The sequence below is a fragment of the Dermacentor albipictus genome, unplaced genomic scaffold (genome assembly GCF_038994185.2).
Source record: "Dermacentor albipictus isolate Rhodes 1998 colony unplaced genomic scaffold, USDA_Dalb.pri_finalv2 scaffold_16, whole genome shotgun sequence".
Lineage (NCBI taxonomy): Eukaryota > Metazoa > Arthropoda > Arachnida > Ixodida > Ixodidae > Dermacentor > Dermacentor albipictus.
This window is the reverse complement of record NW_027225570.1, coordinates 567,059-573,588: the sequence shown is the minus strand read 5'-3', so window position 1 is coordinate 573,588 and position 6,530 is coordinate 567,059. Positions and strand designations below refer to the sequence as shown.

General features: G+C 43.5%; 1 long non-coding RNA gene across 1 annotated transcript; it reads left to right on the top strand.

The window, feature by feature from the left end:
- Positions 1–350: 350 nt before the first annotated feature.
- Positions 351–1,836, top strand: LOC135899691 (uncharacterized). Its single transcript, XR_010563693.1, has 2 exons — positions 351–450; positions 515–1,836. It is a non-coding gene; the product is annotated as an uncharacterized lncRNA (long non-coding RNA).
- Positions 1,837–6,530: the final 4,694 nt, after the last annotated feature.

Genomic DNA, 6,530 nt, shown 5'->3' with positions numbered 1-6,530 from the left:
GTTCAATTGTGCATACAATAATATCATTATAGGTAACAAAAACAAATCTCAAAGGCTACGCTTTTGGTGGCTGCGTGCGTTGAAAGCGATTACGAAAGCTATAATGCGTCAGAGCCGCCATGCATTGACAGTAATCTCAAAGGCTATGTTTTTCTGGCGCCGACAGCTTTAGCAGAAACTAAAAACTCGAAAATCAGATACCTAATATTCCCAGAATAAGTAAATATTTCACTGTGTAATAATAGAATATTTTAAAAACCTATTTATGTTTGCGTAGATGCACGTGGAAGTGTTACAACCTTGGCAAAGCAGAACGCTATACTCATCCAATCCAATCCAAGCTCTAGCCATCATCGCCACGCCATTTTTCATTCTGCGATCGTTTTAAGGGCAGCGGAGCAGCGTTTGTCACCTTCCGTGCCTGCCGAAGTCTCCTACTCAGCTACCAAGGTATGACAGCTACATCGATTTCTTTTTTAATTCGTTTGGGTATTGAAATGTGTTTTCTTCACAGGTGCCAGGATGCCTAGACTGCGGGAGAAGCCGCACGCGCGAAAAAGAGCGTCGCTGGAAACAAAGACGATATTCGAGGACTTCGGATCTCGCACCGGCAGCCAGCAGTCAACAGCTCGAGAATTCGCAAGTCTAGAACTGTGCAGTGGCGCGCATACCCCGCACGCATGCATTAACATGTGCGTTCGGGCTGTCCCTGCAAACATTTGTACGCCTTGTGATGCTGGTCGCTGCACCGAGGCGACATCGGAAGTTCAGGACGGTGGTTGTGACACTACGCGCACTAAGGACAATGTGCCTTGCTTCCCTGATGGATATACTCTACGTGACGCTTCGGATGGTTCACTTCGCTGTGAGAACGGAACAGGATCCCTTAGGAGAGGTGTACGCACAAGTCAATGCGGGTTTTCTGGTAAGCAGGACCCCGGTCTACATTTGCTTTAGCTACCGCGGACTCTTCATCGGCGCCCTTTGATTCTCCTGGCAAACAGCTTCTCCTGGCTAATGCGCTCATGATCAGAGCTGTAGCCGTCAGTAGCGGCAAGATCGCCTGCTGATCTCTACGAAAATAAAAAGCTCCTTTTAAAAAAGTGAAGAATATATTAGTTGTTTTTATCTACAAGTTTGTTTAATATCGTGAGAATATGGTCACTACGGCCACGGCGGAGACATTGTAAACGAGAGTACGCATTCGATGGCCAAGTGAGTTTTAATAATTGCAAGAACGCACTACGCCACGAGAAAGAGCTATTGTTTAAAGAAAGTGAAGAATATATTGATTGTTCTTCACTAATAGTTCGTTTAGCCACGTCAGAATGTGGAGACATTGGGAACGAGAGTACGCATTTGACGGCAAGTTGACTTACGAGAACGCACTACAGCCACCGTAGCACTACGTCGCGAATAACATTTAAGCTGCAATACCATTAAGCATGTCCGTGTGGCACCCCGCGAATGACATTAAAGTTTAAGGCATTAGCCAGTTAATGTCATTTTTTGTGCCCCTGTCGCAGAGTGCTAGTGAAGTGATGTAGTCAAGATTAATTCCTTCATGTCATTTCTGTTGCTTTCGCTGCTTAATAATGCTAATTGATGTGTTATTGCTCTTTCTTTTTATTCCATGCTGCAAACTCAAATGTCAAAGCAGGGTGGGCAATAAGTATTTTTGTTCTGCTGTTCTCTACCTTGTTGTGCTATTGAAATTGCAAGTTTTCTTCTTTATCCGTGTATTTATTTGTTCTTTGAACAGTACGCATATATCTGCTTATTGGTCTTTTTATGTATATGTATAAGGTGACAATAAACGTTTAATTGTATTTGGAAGTTGGTGTAAGTTCATTTCTCGTTTATTTAAAACAAGAATGCATTCAAGCATTAGACCAATGTAATATATATAATGGTCCGGTGCTTGAATGTGTCCCGGCCACTATTGTCGCTTCAAGGCATGTGTATATCTGGAATATCCCCGGGAAGACACACACAAACACACACACACACACACACACACACACACACACACACATATATATATATATATATATATATATATATATATATATATATAAATATATATATATATATATATATATATATATATATATATATATATATATATATATATATATATATATATATATATATCCTGAACGTCCCCTGAATGTCCATGCTGGATGTCCGCGTCGGACGTACTACGGATGCCAAAGCGATTACCTTTGGATTTCCCAGGGACGTCCCTCGGACGTACGTCGGACATTCATGGATATCCCACGGACATCCCGAATATCCAGAAAGGACGTCCGTCGGACGTCGCCCGGATATCCGTGGTTACTTGGGCGCCGACAGTCATTTTCGATTTTGAAACGCAGCACAAAATAAATGCTTTATTTATTTAGGCGTAGTGTATTTAACAACAAAACGATAACGTTAGCATTTCATGTATTTTTTACGAAGTTTTCTTTTTGTGACGTCATAATGCGTGGCAGCAGCGGACTCCACTTGGGGTCGTCTGCTGCCACGCGCGTGCACCCAGCGCCGGCCAATTTAAAAACGTGTAGGGCCACAAAAAATTTGACGACGAGTCGTCGCGTGGTGACGCTGTATGTGTTACATTATTTTGCTTTCTCACATTTCTGTTTTCATGCACCTAATGCAAAAACGTTTTTAAGCATAGCAAGCAGAGCAAGAAATAAAGAATAGCAAAATAAAAAAAGTATATTGCTCGTTTTCTCATTTTTAAAGCCACGGGGGAAAGAAAATGCGAGCCGACGAGAGCCATTGCTAGCCCACGTTCGTGCTGCCATGACACAACGTAGTCACGTGGTCTTGGACGGTAGCGTTGGCGGCGTTGGCTTGCATCCGTAGCTGTAGTACACTGTAGCTGTAGTATTCGTCGCTTGTGCTTGTGCTGCAACGTACGCGTTGGTCAGATTTCGCGACGACGACGCGCAAGATGTCGTTAGCATCGGAGATATAAAAAATTTCAGCTCTCGAAGCATTTCAGACTACCAAAGCAACAGGTGGTACAAAGTGCACTGGAAGGACGACCATCAAAGTGGCTTTTTTTCGAGCGCACATCCTGCGGTTGTTTGGTAAGTTAAATTCTAATATATACATTTGTTCTTCTATAATATTTGCTTATATTTAGGCTGCGTTTGATTTTGCTGTGCTCTGATTTTGCGCAGAGACAAAAGAGGCTGCACATCAACTGACAAGGCGGGTCCCACTTCCTCCACGCCCGTTGGACAGTGAGGACAGCGAAATGCCAATGTCCAGCGCGGATTCATTGGACGAGGTAATGAAATTTCACTCTTACGTCTCGCCGCATAAGTTTTGCTTTGCCATTTGTGGCGCTGCACGTGCCCAGCTTCTGCAGATATCGAACATTATAGAGCTCAACATGCAACATGCAGCCTGTGTGACAGCAGAGAAGGAAAATACTGTTATTACATTGTTGTGTGGAAAACAAAATGTCTTCATTTATGTTAAAGCTCTCTCTCTCTCTCAATGACATGGCCCTAACTTGTAAGAAACTGTACGGAAAAGGCCGCAAGCTTAGCAATTTGCATGGGTTAATTGTTCACGTATGTATAATGGTGGCGTAGATGAATTTCACTGTTTGTTGAAAGGAATCGCTCATAACGCACGTGGAGCCGATTCATATATTCCTAACCTGTAAACCTCAGCGCTACTGTTTTGCATATTCAACAAATTTCATTGGAAACTTTTGTTGGCTTTACAAGTATGCCTGCTCTGGACGCATTCAAGTGTGATGCGCTAAAAGGTATGCTTTAATCCAGTCATGTTCCTTGATTGGCCCCGAAGAAAGCATGTTTTTTTTTAATACACCCCTCAGCCATAAGTATGTTCTTTCAAAAGTCAGCGACATGTTCCTTTGCAATTTTCTCAATGTATTATTCCAATTGTAGCTGCTCAGGGCTTGTGTGTTCGAGATTGATGCCACTTTTTAACAATACTGTTTTCAATTCAAAGCTTTCTTTGCCTTCCTCCCAAAGCTTGGCATGGTTGTATAAATTGGCCAATTTATTGCCTCACTGACTCGGCACAAGCTGTCAGTCAGTTAAAAAATTATAGGTCTTGTGGTGGGATTTGAACCTCGGTACTCCAGTGCAGCATCAGATGCACTGTTCATTAGGCCATAGATGCACAAAGAACTGCTGTATAGCAACCTTACCCCTCATTTCCCTCTTGCAATTTAGCACTTTGAAACACATGGCATATATGCCATATTGCATACAATTTACTTTTGAAATTTAAACATTGCATTGTGGTAGGTAGTAGTGGAGCAAGTGCCCAAAAAACCCCATGAAGCCATGCCATAATTCGCAACCATTTTTGCTGAATCCCATTAAAGTGTGTGTGTGTGACAAGACTGGCTGCAGTAGAAAGGCTGTTTGGTGAAGCTTTCTTTCTGATGTATGAAGGTATAGATGCTGTTATCCATTTGGTGATAACACTGTTGTGTTTCTCCACAAATCTCTGCAAGGTATGCTGTTGTGACTAAGGGTGACTGCAAGATACATTCGTCACTGAATTCACTGCATGCAGAGATGTGGCATATGTCACATCTCTGCATAGGTCTTATATAAGACCACTCTGGATTTCTTAGCATGTTTAGCACTTTGTTATTTCTGGCTCATCAAATTTTGCTTATTGTTTCCACAGTGAGTGGGATCAGCACATTTTTTTTCATGTTAATATGCCATATATACTTGTCCTTTCAGTAGTACTTTGAAATCTTTGTTTTCACTTGCTGACCTTTCCCATTTTAGTTTTTTCAGGCACTACCTTGAGAAGCGGTGCAGCAGTGAAGATGACATAACAAGGAGGCACAACATGCTCGGAAAGCTTGTTGCTGGAAAGATTGCGGATCTGATGAAGAAGTAATTTTGTAAATATTATTTGTAAATAAATACATGCCTACTTTCAAATGAAATTTGTTCTTTTTATAGACTGGTTGCCACATTGCAATCCTCACTGCTGTGTAGCACCATTGTTTTGATACATGAACAATGTGCTTAGACCAGTAGGCAACACTACCAATAGACAAATACACTACTGATAGGCCAATAGAGTGCCAATAGGCAAATACACTACTAATAGGCCAATAGAGTGCCAATAGACAAATACACTACTAATAGGCCAATAGAGTGCCAATAGGCAAGTATATTACTAATAGGCCAATAGAGCACCAATATATACCAGTAAGCCACCAATAGGCTTATACAATACCTATAGACCAATATGTTCAATAATCCCATAGCCTATTGGTTTTTCTATTGGTCATTTTTGCTAGGGCTTTGTAACGGGCGGCGGCTGACGCCACCTAGCCTTTTGCTCCCCCTCCTATTTTATTATTCTTTTTCTTTTCTTTATATCCTCTTTTCCTTAAGCTAGTTTTCACTACCCTCCTCCCCCTCAAATAACTATCTAAAACAGCTAGGTATACCCGCCATCCATCCATCCACCCGGCGGCGCTTTTGCGGTTCCCGGTTTCAATGCATAGGCATAGTTTCTCACTACATTACCTAGAGGGAAATCTGGCGCTGCTGCGCTCAATTGGCTGCGCTGTGGTATGCATGGGTAGGGTGTCTAGATAGGGGAGGTGTGATGACCGCGGCGCCCTTCCCATAGAGAGGGGTGATCCCCTTGCGCGTGACTGCCGCTAGGGCAATACAGAGCGCTGCGGCCCGGGGCGCCGTGTGCATTTCCGCGGAGACTGCGCAGAGAAGGCAGCGAGTCCGGCTAGACAGCGCCTGGGCGCCGGATGTTCACGGTGTGTTTTGCTGCAGATTGTTGCGTGTGCTGCTTATTTATAACTGCTGTGAGCTGACGAAGATGCCTTCAACTTCAAAGAAAAAAACTCAGAGGTGGTGCTTCGTGCCAGGGTGCGATTCCGGTTATAAATCTTGTTCGGAAAAAGTGTCCCTTTTCCGTGCGCCGACTTGCCAAGAACTGTTTTTGAAGTGGGCGCATGCCATTCCAAGGGCCGACAAACCGCTACGTGTTTCAATACATTCCACAAAGGCCCTCCTGAAGTACTTAACCAAAAAGGTCGGCTTCAGATACCTGATGACGTCGCACCTGAGCCAAGACTGCCTTGAGCGCTCGTTTGGGATAGTACGGCAGGCAAGTGGTGCAAATGATCACCCCACCCCGGCTCAGTTCATCCTTATCATCAGGTACTTGTATATCTTTGGCTGTGAAAATAATTTTGCTGAACAGCTTCCTGTAATTTCAACATTTGCAGGTGCTTGAGCTTTTACAGTCTTGCAAAGAGCCCTAGAGGTGGAAGCGAGTCGCCAGGACTTCTGGACTCCATTCTTTCTGCGGAAGAGGCACTCCTGGAAAATCAGAAACAAGATGATGTATTACCCATGGAGGCTGTTGAAGTGGCCGTGGACCATGTGGACTATGTTGAAAAACGAATCGATGCTCGCTTGGTATACTACATTGCAGGCTACGTGGCCAGGAAGCGTGTGCTCTCAACTAGCTGTGCA